The sequence below is a fragment of the Malus sylvestris genome, chromosome 9 (genome assembly GCF_916048215.2).
Source record: "Malus sylvestris chromosome 9, drMalSylv7.2, whole genome shotgun sequence".
NCBI lineage: Eukaryota > Viridiplantae > Streptophyta > Magnoliopsida > Rosales > Rosaceae > Malus > Malus sylvestris.
In genome coordinates, this window is record NC_062268.1 from 20,024,040 (window position 1) to 20,040,202 (window position 16,163).

General features: G+C 42.5%; 1 long non-coding RNA gene across 1 annotated transcript; it reads right to left on the reverse strand.

The window, feature by feature from the left end:
* Window positions 1–8,587: 8,587 nt before the first annotated feature.
* On the reverse strand, window positions 8,588–9,740 carry LOC126583220 (uncharacterized). Its single transcript, XR_007609698.1, has 2 exons — window positions 9,615–9,740; window positions 8,588–8,808 (listed from the first exon to the last, which is right to left on the reverse strand). It is a non-coding gene; the product is annotated as an uncharacterized LOC126583220 (long non-coding RNA).
* Between the last annotated feature and the right edge of the window lie 6,423 nt (window positions 9,741–16,163).

A 16,163-nucleotide genomic window follows, 5' to 3' on the forward strand; every position in this document is an offset into this window, starting at 1 on the left:
ATCCAAAACGCGACTAATAATGAAAGGACCTTCCCATGTCGGGCTCCATTTTCCAAAGCCCCTGAGCTGAGCTCCTAGAGGGAGGACTGTCTTCCATACTAAATCCCCTTCCTTGAAAGACTTTATCTTCACCTTTTTGTTATAAGCTCGGGCAACGGCTCGCTTTCCTTCTTGAATTTGGTTCAAAGCTTCAATTCGGGCTACATCCAAGTCTTCAATTCCTTGACACATTGCTTCGATGTACTCTTCACTATGCAACCCAAATTGATTTTGAATTCTTAAAGAACTTACATTGATTTCCACGGGGAGCACTGCATCTTGCCCGAAAGTTAAAGCATAAGGAGTTGTCCCTGTTCCTGCCCTCTTAGAAGTTCTGTATGCCCACAAAGTGTTCCCCAGATTTTCATGCCACTTTTCTGGACTATCAATCACCATTCTCTTGATAATGTTGACCAGGATCTTGTTGCTGGCTTCTGCCTGGCCATTTGATTGAGGGTAATACGGACTGGACTGGATCATCTTTATTTTGTACTTACTTGCGAACTCCTCAACTTCTTTTGAAATAAAAGATGGTCCACGATCCGTCACTATAGTTTCGGGCACCCCATATCTGTGCAGAATCTTGGTCTCAATAAAATTCTTGACTGTGGCTGAAGTTATGGATTTTACTGCTGATGCTTCCACCCACTTGGTGAAATAATCCGTTGCTACAATTATGAAGGTATGCCCTTTACTAGAAGCTGGATAGATTTGCCCGATGAAGTCCATCGCCCATCCTCTGAAGGGCCAAGGCTTGACCACTGGATTTAAAGGTACCGAGGGCACATGCTGGAGAGGTCTGTGTCTTTGACATTCTTCACAACCTCGGGCATAAGACTTACAATCTTTTTCCATGTCGGGCCAGAAATAACCATACCTCCTAAGCAACCATCTCATCTTCGTTCCAGCCTGATGTGCTCCACATACTCCTTCATGTACTTAGGCCATTACCCTCATGGATTCTTCTTGGCCCAAGCATTTCAACAGTAACCCATCTGGAGTTTTTCTTAGCAAGTTCTTCGCCCATAAGACATACTTAGTTGCTTGCTGTCTATCCTTCTTGCTTGTAGGCGAAGAGGGATCCTTCAAATGATGAATGATAGGTGACTTCCAATCTTCTATCTCGGCTTCTAGCACCATTACATCTAGACTGAATCCCTTTCTAAGATGGAAGGAAGGTTTCTCCTTTGGACCTCGACATCTACCCCATATCTTCTCTCCTGTATTGGCACTCCTGAGGCTAGTTGTGCCATCTCGTTGGCCGCTAAGTTGGATCCCCTGGGAACATGATTGACCGATATCTCAGAATCCCAGAAACTCAATAATTACGTAGCTGCCAAGTAATACCCCGCCATGGTAATATGTCTGCACTTGAACTCCCTATTTAACAGGTTTATTACCAACTTTGAATCCCCAAAGACCTCTACCTCTACTGCCCCCAGATCCATCAAGATTTCCAGACCAATTATTAAGGCCTTATACTCTGCCCGATTATTAGTATTTCCCTGGTAGTCTAGGAGAAATGAATAATAATGATAAACTCCCTGAGGGTTTACAATTACAATCCCCGCTCCTGAAGCCTTCTGAGTGTGAGATCCATCGAAATACAACTTCCAAGGAGTGATCCAGAGACCAGCTACTCTTCTTATCTCTTGTTGGACCCAGTCTTCTTTGCCCGAAATATCTTTTCTTGGCGAGATCCAAATGCTAGTAACCTCCAGGCTTCCTGGGATATTGATTACCTCACTTTGAGATTCTTGGTGCTCGGCCAGGAAGTCAGCAATTGCTTGGCCTTTGACTGCCCTTTGGGGTACGTACTGAAAACTGAATTCTGATAATGCTAGAATCCATTTCCCAATCCTTCCTGTGAGCATTGGCTTTGACAACATGTACTTTATCACATCTGTCTTGGCGATGATGTGCACGTGACAAGGTAACATGTAATGCCTTAATTTACTGGCAGTGAAATATAAAGCCAAGCATAATCTCTCTACCGGGGAATATCTTGTCTCTACCTCGGTCAGAATTCTACTGAGGTAGTACACTGCCTGCTCCTTCCCGCCTTCATTATTTTGGGCTAGCAAACTCTCGATTGACTTTTCTGAGGCAGAAATATACAGCTTCAAGGGTTTTCCCCTTTAAGGTGGCACCAATACTGGTGGAGAAGTCAAATAGGCCTTGATGCTGTCAAAGGCCTGTTGGTGCGGTGGTCCCCATTTGAAGTTCTCTTTATCCTTCAATCTTAGTAAAGGAGTCAGCGGCTGGATCTTGCCTGCTAAATTAGCAATGAATCTCCTCAAGAAGTTAATTTTGCCCAGTAGCCTCTGGAGTTACACCTTGTTGGTGGGTGAAGGTGACTCCATTATTGCCCGAGATTTGTTCTTGTCCACTTTTACACCTCTTTGATGCACCAGGAATCCCAAGAAGTTGCCCACTCTTACTCCAAACGCACACTTCTTTGGATTCATCTTCAATTTGTGGATCCTCATCCTTGCAAATGTTTGTCTGAGATCTTCCAGATGCTGTTCTTCTGTCTTGGACTTCACCACTATGTCATCGATGTATACCTCCATGCTCTGGCCAATCAGATCGTGAAAGATGGCATTCATCGCCCTTTGGTAAGTTGCACCAGCGTTCTTGAGCCCGAATGGCATAACCAGATATTCATATGCCCCCACATGACCGGGACACCTAAAAGCTGTTTTGTGTATATCTTCTGGAGCCATCTTTATCTGATTATACCCGGCATTCCCATCCATAAAAGATAGGACTTTATGTTTTGCTACTGCATCTATGGATAAATCGGCCATGGGCATGGGATATTCATCTTTTGGTGTAGCGCTATTAATATTTCTGTAATCCACACAACATCGTACTGCTTTTGTTATAGCTTTTAAAACGAGTACAATGTTGGCCAACCACTCCACATATTTGGCTGGTCTGATAAAGCCAGCTTTTACTAGCCTTTCAAACTCTTCTTTGACCTTTTCTTCTATCTCATTTGACATCCTTCGTGGTGCTTGCTTAACAGATTTGTATCCCTCCTTGATGGGCATTCTATGTTCCACCAAGGCTGAATCTAAACCTGGCATCTCAGTATAATGCCAAGCAAAACTGTCTTTGAACTCTTGCAAAAGGCAGATAATCTTCGCCCGATCATCAACCCCCAATAAACCACTAATGTGTATTGGTCTTGGATCCTCATCTGTTCCTAGATCAATAATTTCCAGAGGATCCTGGACTTCTGGTGGTGGCTTATCAGGTTCTGCACACAAAAATTCGACCAACTCCGGGCTCTCGGGCAAGTCATCTGGCCCATCTAGGTCATAAATGCACTCGGCCATTTGAATGGCCCTTTCCAATTCTTATTTGCAAGATTCCTCCTTGCTTTCATGCTGGCTGGTTGAAGTTCCCACCTGCCATTCCTGCTCTTCTTTGTCCAAGAGCTCCCTTTCTTGTTTTCTTCCCTTCCCATATACCAACAGTCTTTTAATCAGGGATCTGACTGCTGTTACCTGATCTTTCTTCTTTTGTTCAGTCATTGATGGTGTAGGGATTTGGGAGGATACAAAGTCTATCCCACTCATCTCTAGTAAGGAGCATTCATTGTTCCAAAAGCTTTTGGGCCGTCACTTTGGTAGGGCGGCCGTTCTCGTCAGCTTCTGAACACTTCAAGATTCCTACGTTGGGGTTGTAGAAACTTGCTTCCGCAACATTGGCTGTGGGGAGAAATGGCCGTGATTCGACCTCTACCATCTCCCAAAAGCTTGGTCCTTATGTGTCTGCTTCATGGTAAACAGCCACTTGTTGATGAAGAGTGGAGGGTATGGCCAGGCTTTGGTGGATCCAATCTCTTCCGAGTAAGGCCCCATAAGTGGAAGTGCAGTCCACCACAAAGAATGCCAGCATGATCTGTTTAGATCCCAAATCTACTTCTAAAGGCAATATCCCATGAGTTTTGGTGATAGCGCCTGAGAAGCTAGAGACTGTGAGGTCTGTGGGAATAAGATCCTCTGTGCCTCTTCCCATTTTCCTCATTTGCTTGGCTGGTAGCACATTAACAGCTGCTCCCCTCATCAATTAGAATTCTTTTGAAGGGCACACATTCCAAATGAGCAGCAACATATATGGGCTTCAGATGATTGGCCAAGGAGCTGTTCGGGCGGCTAAACACCATTTCGTCTGTGTAAATCCTGAAAGGACTATCTTTGGACGCTTCAGTGGATTCAGCCTTGCCCGACTCTCCTCCTTCGACTACCTCCACATTGACATGTGCCATCATTGGGTCTGGCACCAAACATGGCGGATAATACATATGCCATGTTGATATGAAAATTACTAGGCTTGGGCAGATCTTCTTTATTGCCCCCAATCTGGTCCATGAATTCGTCCAACCAGGCCATTGCATTAGCTGGAAGTAGTGGTTCTGGTGCCCCCTCCTGTTGATTCACGCCCGCATACAGTGTTTGCTTTGGAACTTCACCAAAAAGATCCACCAAGGGCAGAGAATGTGGTCTCCTTTCAGATGAAACAGCTCCAACGCAAATAGGCTCTGGCTTTCACCCGGGGTTTAGCACCATGACTAGATCTTCTTGAGCTCTCCTCAAGATCCGATACTTCCCAGGGTGCTGGCTCTGCAGCACGTGATTCCCCTCGCCTTCCGTCTTGCTATTGGCCTTTTCCACCTCTCTCTTACTTCTCCAGCATAGCTGACTATTTCCCCCAGATGATGTTTTCTCCAATTTTTTATTTTTGGAGGCTTCGGATGTTGCGGGGGTCTTCAGGGAATTCATGTAGGCTTTGTGCTGCCTTTGAACCCTTCTGACCATGGAGGCTCCCATTTGTTTGGTAGGCTGTCCGTTCTTTCCAACTACATACCATTTTCGCCCGAGGTGGGCAGGTTTTTCTTTTCTGACAGGATTTGTTATCCCATCCATCTTCTTGATTTCCCTTCCCATCTGGCCATATTGAGGATGATCTGTACCCCTCCGTATTTTGGCCTCCATATATTCTGCCTCTTCAAAAGCCTCACGGTTTCGAAATACTTCTGACAAAGCTTTGGGTTGGGAATCACCTCCTAATCGTTGAAAAACGCTTCGGGAAGTGTCTTTTTTCGTAGCCTGCTTGATCTTTTCGTGGGCTCTCCTCCTTTCATCTTATTCATTCCTTCTGATCAGTTCATGATCAATGAGGATTCCAGCTGGGGGAATTTCGAGCTCACACTCGCATTGGCACTTACTACACATAATCATCCCCTTGATTATGGCTGCTTTTGGATATTCGGGCGATTTAATCACCCCTCTAGTAGGTTTTTCAGCCAATCTTTCTTCCTCTGGTTCCCTTGTGATTTTTTCTTTTCCCTTCTCAACCCATGCCATATTAATCATATTTACAGGGGCTTCTGAAAAGGGAACTGCAGGTTTGTCTACCACCAACTCTTCTGGCGGGCTGGTTTTAAGTCTCTTTCCTTCGGGAGAAACCAGGTCTGTTTCTTTTCTGGAGCCTGTGGAAGCTTTCTCCAATCTTTGCAACATTTGTAGTAACGTGGTTTGCAAATCTTCTGGCATTTTGACATATATCTTCTGATCAAATGATAGTCCTACTGGGCATGCCAAAACTATGTTCGCGTCAAGAATTTCCGTCGGGGATGTTTCCTGGCCGACGAGCACATAGCTCCCCGGGAGGTTGGCGCCGATTGAGGGCTGTTGTCGGGCTTCTGCTTCACTGTTGGGCTTTGTCGGGCAAGTCTCGTTGGGCAAGACTCTTCGGGCAAGGCTCGTCGGGCAAGGCTGAAAGAGAAGGACAAAGTAAACTTTGAGAGGTGCCTTTGTGGGGCCTTAGGTGTAGGCCTTGAGGCTCACAATCAAGGTTAACTTTTAAGTGCTCAGGCGTGCCACTGCCATCTTTAGTATGGCAGATGTGAAATGGATGTCGAGTTTTGGTTGTATATGTATATACCCGAGAAACCGTGTTAGTTATAATAGGTGCCTTTGTGGGGCCTTAGGTGTAGGTCTTGAGGCTTCCTATCAATAACTAAACCAGTGCTCGAACACATCATATTTGTTCTTATGAATGCATGAGTTTTATAACTATTATACTTTTGATTACCCGAGTTCGAGAGGTAGAATGAACCCAAATAGGTGCCTTTGTAGGGCCTTAGGTGTAGGCCTTGAGGTTTCCTATTAGAGTTCGTTCTTATACTCAAACGTTCTAGACCGCAGAACGGAATGAATCCAAATAGGTGCCTTTGTGGGGCCTTAGGTGTAGGCCTTGAGGCTTCCTATCAAAATCCTTCCCATGCTTAAGCGTTCTATGATAATCATAATGTAATAGAAGTAAGACTAAGAGGTAGGTCGATTACTTGCGCCCCAAGTAACTTCGGACTTCTCGTTTATCAAGGATTGTCGTGGATGGGTTAAGTCCACATCAGGTTCTTTTTTTATGCCTTGAGGCCAAAGACTTTTAACTAATCAGATTTACATGCCCGAGGGCTTAGGACTTGGATCTGATTTGAACACTGAAGATATATTCAAATCGGATCCAAGTACTGAGAAAGCCTTTTAATAGTCATCTTGCTAGAAATAACTTGAATATAACTGGAAGTATACAACATATTGCTAGGCTAATGAATGAAAAGACAAAAACAAAGAAGGTCGGGCAAGGTTTAACCTTTTCGGGCAAGTCTGGTCGTCTTGCAGGTTCCTATCTTTGTGGTTTATCAAGGGTATGAAAGCTTCAGGGAGAGGGAGAGATTTACAAAAGATGAATCGATACTACAGCAAGGTTGAACAAGGTAGCAGAGCTATTACAAGGGTTTGACTGAAGGTTTATCCCGCGAGGGATGAAGGCTTGTCCCCGAGAGGGATGAATGTTTGGGCTGACTATATCTTCGTTTTGAAGGCAAATCTGGCTTTGAGCAGAGTTTGTGCTTGCATTTGTTTGTTTGATTGAGTGTCCTTATTCCTGGTTTCTCTTTCTTCTTATATAGACAACTCGGCTTGGTCTCCTGTAGCAGCAACCTTGCCCGAATGCGGTCTGAAGGGTGATGACTCATCAGCTACTTTACATGTACTGCCATCATAAAGTACTTTATGGGCTGTGTAGCTGGTCAGTCTATACCACTTGGCCTTTGGGTAGGTAAGCAAGTGGTCTTCATGAGCTGCACCAAGTCAGAAAAGGCCTTTTCTGCTTTCTGGGCTTTGACTGGGCTTCAGCCGATTTTCCCTTCGGGCCAGCTCCTTTCTTGAGCCCAAAGTTCAAGTTTTGATCCAAACAATAAGAATACAGTTAGACATATTGTATACCTCAAAATTCCTTCTTAGAGTAAAATATCATTGTAGGAAAAAAGAAAAAAAAAACCAAAAGGATGTCATGTATTAACTAGTTAGGTATTAAAGGAAAACTTTAGTACACAAAGACGAGTTTCAAAAGGAAAATATTTAATTTCTCGGGGCCAGCGCTTAGGTGGGTTCCTAGATGGATTAGGCGGATTTAAATAAATCTGTTATATTTCGTATAAATAAATGTCTGTTTATACTTAAAATATATATAATTAAATCATAAATTACAAAATTGAATGATATATATATATATATATATTATGAAGTATTGAAACATAACGAAAACATATGGAACAAGCATATAATTTGTGTTCATTTTAGTATTCAACAAGTTTCTTACAGTTTCTAAAAAAAATACAAAATGAAGGTTATCTATTTTCTATCTAAGTGAGTCGCAATCTAGGCGGGTGTCTAGGTGCGTCTGGACGGGTTAGACAGGTGCCTCAACAGGTCTAGGCAATCTTTCTAAATTTTCAAACGTCTATGTATTAATCTGGAAATAGGCAACAGCCTAGCGCCTATGCGGCGTTAAGCGGGAATTTTTAGAACAACGCATATAAAATGTAATTACTTCTTAGAGGTAAACCACATTTTGAATGTGTACATGAATTTTTACTTTTTGTAATTTTAATGACTTGCTTTTGAATAGGTGTCATGCAGGTTTAAAAACAAGAATTGCTCCTTAATCATTAATATTATACAATTTGAAATTGAGAACTCATCTAGTAAAAATTGAAAGACACTAAAGCAATATAAAATAAAAAGAAAACTAATGAAAATAGTTTGAAAACTTTGAGTTTTAACGATAATGACAAAATAAAGGGTAAAATGAATAGTACCATAATTGATTTTTTAGTGTAAAAATGTAATTTTTTATTAAAGTGAATAGTACATTGAGCTTTTTGTTAAAGTTCCCTAAAATAAAAGCTAAAAAAGCTGTTATGCACTTCAAAAATACATCATGCACAGCTCCCAAGTTATAAAAAAAAAAAAAAAAAGTACATCAGGACTATTTTGAAGTGTTTGAAAAAAAAAATTAGGGTGATAATTTCCAATAAAAAATACAAATTAATTGAGCTGTCAAATAGGTTTGTACTTGACACACCCCGACCGAGATCAAGGTGACACACCCCGATCCTAGAATCAAGGCGTGTTGGGCGTCACGTGAGCGTGACGTAGCCAAAAGTGCGACACGGAAGCAAAAGATATGAGAAATAAGAAGGAATTTAAACCAACCACTAGCAGTAATATCCTACTAGCATAAAAGAGTGAGTTATAAAGTAAAACACACGAATTCAGAGCGCAGATACTAGGTGCAGTCAAGTAGGACTATAATTAAGAGTACAACACCCGCATGTGAGTCCTACATGCAGGACGTCTGTCAGAACGTCGAAAAGAACCTCGTGAGCCACCAACTGCTAACTAGAACCTGGAGGGGCGCAAAACAAAGTTGAGTGGGTCAGTAAAACCAAAGATTTCCCAAAACATTTCATTTAAAACATTTCTAACCCCTCACTGTAAAACCTGTATACTTTCCCAGAAAATAACATAATAGCATAATATTTACTCAAATTGCTCAAGCATCAATTTTATCAAAAACCAGTAATTATGCCAGCAATAATGTCAATGATTAAAAATATGGATGCATCAACATGACAGGCGATATAATGAAATAACCGGAGACCCTACAGTGGTCCTGTACGGCTAATTCCAGCTCAAAATCCAACCCAGCCGGAGTCACCACGGTGACCTGTACAACACCACTCTGCACGTCACTCGGAACTATGTAAGGTAGTCTGTACAATGAAAAGGTGTAAGAATACGCTCTAGTGCTTCTCTCATCAATCATCGGCGCGCATAAACTAAGGTCACCCACTAGTCGGAATCACCTCTAACGATCTATACGACTAGCATGTCGGAACCCTCACATGGTCTGTACGACATTCACCTACTTGGATCCAAGGTGAGCGTGCGGTGCGGTGAATAATATAAGCACTAACACCAAGGGTGCAGGTTATGAGCTTTCAATGCAATTCACATAAAATAAATCGTATGAATAACGTAAAACTCACCTGTGCATCCACAACATCAATTCATATATATATGCATCAATTATCAATTCAAATATCTCATAATATGCATGCATGGCATTTTAAAACATATTTTCATATAAATCCAATTTCTGGGAAATTAATAGTATATAGGTATATACGAAAACAAAAACTGCCCACTCACTGGTAAGTCGATGGGTCGTAACCCCCGTGACGTCCCTGGATGCGCTCGTCCTCTGGATAGGTGTCACCTATATGCGAAACAACTATAGAAACGTTAATTAAAACACATAACCAACAATTCGAAATAACTTCTCATACGGTGCTCAATTTGGGTATGTGAATATACCACATCGACCTACTCGACGTCACGGACGTCGACAATTTTTGAGAAAAAATTTTGGGTCTGCCACGCGCCCCCACGCGCCGTGGGTGGCACGGACCTACGCGCCCCCACGCGCGCTTCTTCTTCCCCGCGTCGCCGGCACAGTGTCGCCGGTGCTGGAAACCTGCAACTCGACCTTTCTCCCTTGTTTCTTCATCATTTTTCATGAAATTTTCACCTATGAGTTCTAAATTAAGAGGGGAAGGGATCTATACCTTCAAAAATCCTTAAAAACCTCTGAAATTTTGTCAGGAAAATCCTCCAATTTGGCCAACTTCGAACCCGACGATCCTGACGTCCCAAACCTTCAAACGAAGCACTCCAAGCTTCCTTGGGACCTCACTAAGCTTACTATGAGCTTAGAATTTCCTGAATTGCAAGATTTTATGTGTGCATGAACAGTGCACCATTTCGGGGTTAGGGTTTCACGATGATTCAGAGGGTTTCACTTCCTAAAACTAGTACCATTCAACTCAGAACGTCAAAAGGATGAAGAACCATACCTCATTAGCTTCGATCCGTGATGTTTAGAGGGTCATTAGGTGTGGCCGTACAATTCGAGAGGGAGAGAGTGAGAGAGAGCCGTGAGGGAGGAAAGAGAGAGACACGAGGTGAGTGAGGGAGAAGGAAGTGTGTGTGTGTGGTCCACCCTAACCTTAACCACACGAATAACAGCCATTAAATTAATAAAATTTTCCAAACTTAGGAAAATAAACATTATGAATATAGTATATCACACACCCACCTTAGTAACATCGAGGGCAGCATCGTCATTTCACATCCTCGTTATATATTCCCGGAACGAGCTGTGACAATCTCCCCTCTTTATAGAATTTCGTCCTCGAAATTCATACGACCAACTAATCCGCTTAATACCCGAAGAATAACCTTGGGTACATCTCTCTCATTCGATCTTCTGTTTCTCAGGTAACTTCTTCTACTGACTGGTTCCTCCACAATACCTTCACCAAGCTCACTGTCTTATTCCTTAGAACCTTGTCTTTCCAATCCAAGATAGTCACTGGTTCCTCATCATACGTCAAATCCGGATTAATCTCCAGCGGTTGAGGAGGAATCACATGTGAAGGGTCAGAAACATAATGTCGAAGCATCGAGACATGAAACATATTATGAACCTTAGATAACTCCGGAGGCAACTTCACCAATCCTTTCAGTGATCTCATAAGGTCCTATGTACCTAGGACTTAACTTTCCTCTCTTCCTAAATCGTACCACACCTCTCCAAGGTGACAATTTCAAGAATACCAAATCACCCACATCATAAACTCGATCAGTAGCATGTCTATCTGCTAAACTCTTTTGTCGATCCTAGGCTGCTTTCAGGTTAGACTTAATCACCTGAATATTTTGAGTAGTCTCATCCACAATCTTCGGGCCTTCCAATACTCTTTCACCAACCTCAGACCAACACAACGGTGTACGACAAGCTCTACCATAAAGTGCCTCAAATGGTGACATACCAATGCTCGAATGAAAACTATTATTGTAGGCAAATTCCATTAAGTCTAGGCGATCATGCCAAGAATCACCAAACTGTAACACTGAAGATCTCAACATATCTTCCAACGTCTGAATAGTCCTCTCTGATTGCCCATCAGTTTGAGGATGATAAGCAGTGCTATAAAGCAATTTCGTACCAAGAGCTTCCTTAAAAGCTACCCAAAATTTAGAAGTAAATCTTGGGTCTCGATCAGAAATAATATTCACTGGAACTCCATGATACTTCACAATATTCGTGATGAACAACTTAGCCAATTTATTCAGATGATACTTTTCCCTCACTGGAATGAAGTGCGCTGACTTGGTAAGTCGATCTACAATCACCCAAACACCATCGAATCCATTTCGTGTACGAGGAAGCTTATACATGAAATCCATGGTTATATTTTCCCATTTCCACTGAGGAACGGGAAGTGGCTGCATTCGCCCAAAAGGCTTCTTTCTTTCCGCTTTGACTTGATGGCAAACAATACATCTACTTACATATTCTGCAATTTCCCTTTTCATACCCGGCCAATATAAAATGGTCGAATGGTATGATACATCTTAGTTCCTCCTGGGTGCATCACATAAGCTGAACAATGCGCTTCATCCAAAATTTCCTTCTTTAATTCCTCATTATTCGGCACTACATTCTATTCTCCTGCATAAGCATGCCATCCGATTCTCAAATCCTGAGGTCTTTCTTTTTCCCTTCATTTCTTAATTGAACCATTTCTTGAATTTCTTCATCCACCGACTGAGCTTCGAGTATACGATCAACCAAAACTGGCCTAACTTGAAAACTAGCAAGAAAAGCTTCTCTTCGATCTTCTAACTCCAACTTTACTCCAGTAGCTCTCAGTTCGGCAAGAAGAGGAACACGGCAAGCATATAAAGCATTGAGTCGACCTTGAGGTTTCCTACTCAGTGCATCAGCTACCACATTAGCACGACCCAGATGATACTCAATAGTGCAGTCATAATCACTAAGTAATTCCATCCACCTTCGCTGCCGAAGATTAAGATCATGTTGAGTAAATAGATACTGAAGACTCTTGTAATCAGTGAAGATCTTACACTTCTCACCATATAGATAATGCCTCCAAATCTTCAAAGCAAAGACAATGGCTGCCAATTCAAGATCGTGAGTACGATAATTTCTTTCATGAATCTTCAACTGTCGAGAAGCATAGTCGATCACCCTATTATGTTGCATCAAAACACATCCCAAACCATTCAAGGATGCGTCGCTGTAAATCTCAAAGTTACCGCTATCATCAGGAAGTATCAATACTGGGGCATGAGTGAGGCAATATTTCAATTGCTGGAAATTCCGCTAACAATTCTCATCCCACTCGAACTTCACATCCTTCCTGGTTAACTTCGTTAACGGCAAAGCAATCATAGAAAAATCCTGAACAAACTGTCGATAATAACCTGCTAAACCAAGAAAACTTCGTACCTCAGTGACGGTTCGAGGTTGTTCCCGATTCTCCACTGCTACTATATTTTGAGGATCTACTTGAATTCCTTGTGCTGATACAACATGCCCCAAAAATGCCACTTCAGTCAACCAAAACTGGCATTTACTGAACTTGGCATACAACTGATGTTCCCTCAATTTCTTTAATACCAAGTTAAGATGTCGAATATGATCTGCTTTAGATTTAGAGTATACCAGAATATCATCAATAAAAACAATGACAAATTTGTCAAGATATTGCTGGAATACCTCGTTCATTAACCTCATGAAAGCTGCAGGCGCATTAGTCAATCTAAATGGCATCACCAGAAATTCATAATGTCCGTAACGGGTCCTGAAAGCCGTCTTAGGTACATCTTCATCTTAAATCTTCAACTGATAATAACCCGACCTCAAATCAATCTTAGAGAACACACACGCACCTTTCAGCTGATCAAACAAATCATCGATGCGAGGCAATGGATAACGGTTTTTAATCGTTACCCGGTTCAATTGCCTATAATCAATGCATAATCTCAGAGTTCCATCTTTCTTTCTCACAAATAATACTGGAGCTCCCCAAGGTGACGAACTAGGTTGGATGAAACCTTTATCAAGTAATTCTTGTAACTGAATTTTCAATTCCCTCAACTCAGCTGGAGCCATTCTATACGGAGTTAAAGATATAGGATCAGTACTTGGAAGCAAATCGATAGAGAATTCCACATCTCTGTCTGGCGGCAATCCCGGCAAATCATCAGGAAATACATTAGGATAATGCCTAACCACACCAACTTCTTCCACACTGCTAGGAACAACATCATTTAACACCACATGTGCTAAGTATCCTTGGCAACCCTTCGATAATAATTTCCTTGCTCTTATGGCAGAAATAACGCCATGTCTCACCCCACTTCTTTCGCCCACAAAAGTAACCTCGGGTAGTCCAGGGCGATAAAAAGTAACTGATTTCCCGTAACAATCAATATGGGCACGATGATAATACAACCAATCTGCCCCGAGAATCACATCAAAATCCACAATATCTAATGGAATAAGATTAGCTGGCATAACTACGCCCTCTACCATCACTAGACACCCAAGATACACACTATCAACATAACACTTGTCCCCTCTAGGCATGGCAAACTCTAAATCAAATCCTAGAGGTGAAGGGTGAGGTTGAGTCATTTGAGCAAACGTATGAGAAATCACAGAATGCGTAGCACCACAATCAATCAAAACTCTAGCAAAATGACCAAGAACATTTAACGTACCCATGATCAAATTTGGATGGTTCTGAGCATCTTGCAGTGATATGTGGTTCACACGTCCTGAGCTTGCTGTCGTCCACCACGACCTCTGTTGCCTTGATTACCTCGCCCCTGAGAAGTACGTCCCTGACCTGACTGATTAGACTGCCTAGATGATCCTGCACCACTAGCAGCAACCTCTCCCTGACGGGGCTGACCTCCTTGATGCCACTGAGATCCACCAGCTGGCATGGAAGAATAAGAAGAATAACCCCCAAGGTCTTGGGAATACCCAGTCTGAGAATAAGGATCTTGGGGATACTGATACGGTTCGGAAGCATAAGGAGCAGCATCACCCTGGTAGTGGTAAGCACCACCACGACCCGACTGACCATAACTGCCTGAACCAAAGCTCTGCTGAATCGGCGCTGGAGGTGGCATAGTGGTCTGCTGAGGTCTCTGCTGACCTTGGGGACACTGAGAAGCCCGATGTCCCATTTGTCCACAAGTATAACAAGCACCACCACTTCTCCTGCACTCACCATGATGATGAAAATTACAATGACGGCACCACGGAGTACCAAACCCACCAGCACCACTGAAATCCCTCTGCCTCTGAAATCTGAGTCCACCAGAAAATCTTCCACCACCTCTCCTCGGGCCAGTGATACTAAATCCTCCACTGGAAGAACTCAAACTCGCTCCACTTTTCTTAAAATTTTGCGTCTTACGGGGTCACGGAATGGAGATACCCTTGCCCTTATCCTCTTTATTCTGACCATCATTCTTGTCCTCGTCATCCTCACTGTCACTAGGAAGATTGTCGGAGTCCTCCATCCGAACCAAAATCTCGAAAAACTCATGATAATCGGCGTAGGGAAGTGCACTGGCAAAAGTCCGCCATTTCCTCTTAGTTCCCAACTTAAAACGTCGAAGCATCTCTACCTGATTACCAGCTGTATCAGGGTCATAACGAGACAAATCAGTAAACTTCCTGTAGTAATCATGCGCTCACATATTCTTTTGTTTCAATCGAGTAAACTCCTGCTTCTTGCGATCAATGTACTCCGGAGGGACACATCTTTTCTTGAATTCTCTTTAAATACTTCCCAATCAGCTGCCATTTCTGGGGACATAAACTGAGTTTGATTCCTCCACCAACTTGCCGGCTCTCGTCCCAAAAACCAAGTAATGGTCTCAACCCACCTATTAGCAGGAAAGTTCCCTTGACTTTGCATCACCTGAAACGTCTTCTCAATATGGTCTAGCCACTTTTCTGCCCCCTCGTGACCCTCATTACCCATAAAATGATCCAATTTCAGATTGTACATAGTTTCCAAGGGTGTCATCTGAGGAGGGGGAGGAGGACGAATTGCATTCTGAAAGACTTGAGCCATTGTTTCCTCTAACTGAGTGATATCAAGGAAATTAGGTTCAGAAATACGGCGAGATTCCATACGAGGCGGCATAATTCTGATAGAAAACATCAAAAGATCATTAGAACATTAACAATTTATAAAAGACTACAACCTAGGCTCTGATACCAAACTGACACACCCCGATCCTAGAATCAAGGCGTGTTGGGCGTCACGTGAGCGTGACGTAGCCAAAAGTGCGACACGGAAGCAAAAGATATGAGAAATAAGAAGGAATTTAAACCAACCACTAGCAGTAATATCCTACTAGCATAAAAGAGTGAGTTATAAAGTAAAACACACGAATTCAGAGCGCAGAAACTAGGTGCAGTCAAGTAGGACTATAATTAAGAGTACAACACCTGCATGTGAGTCCTACATGTAGGACGTCTGTCAGAACGCCGAAAATAACCTCGTGAGCCACCAACTGCTAACTAGAACCTGGAGGGGCGCAAAACAAAGTTGAGTGGGTCAGTAAAACCAAAGATTTCCCAAAACATTTCATTTAAAACATTTCTAACCCCTCACTGTAAAACCTATATACTTTCCCAGAAAATAACATAATAGCATAATATTTACTCAAATTGCTCAAGCATCAATTTTATCAAAAACCAGTAATTATACCAGCAATAATGTCAATGATTAAAAATATGGATGCATCAACATGACAGGCGATATAATGAAATAACCAGAGACCCTACAGTGGTCCTGTACG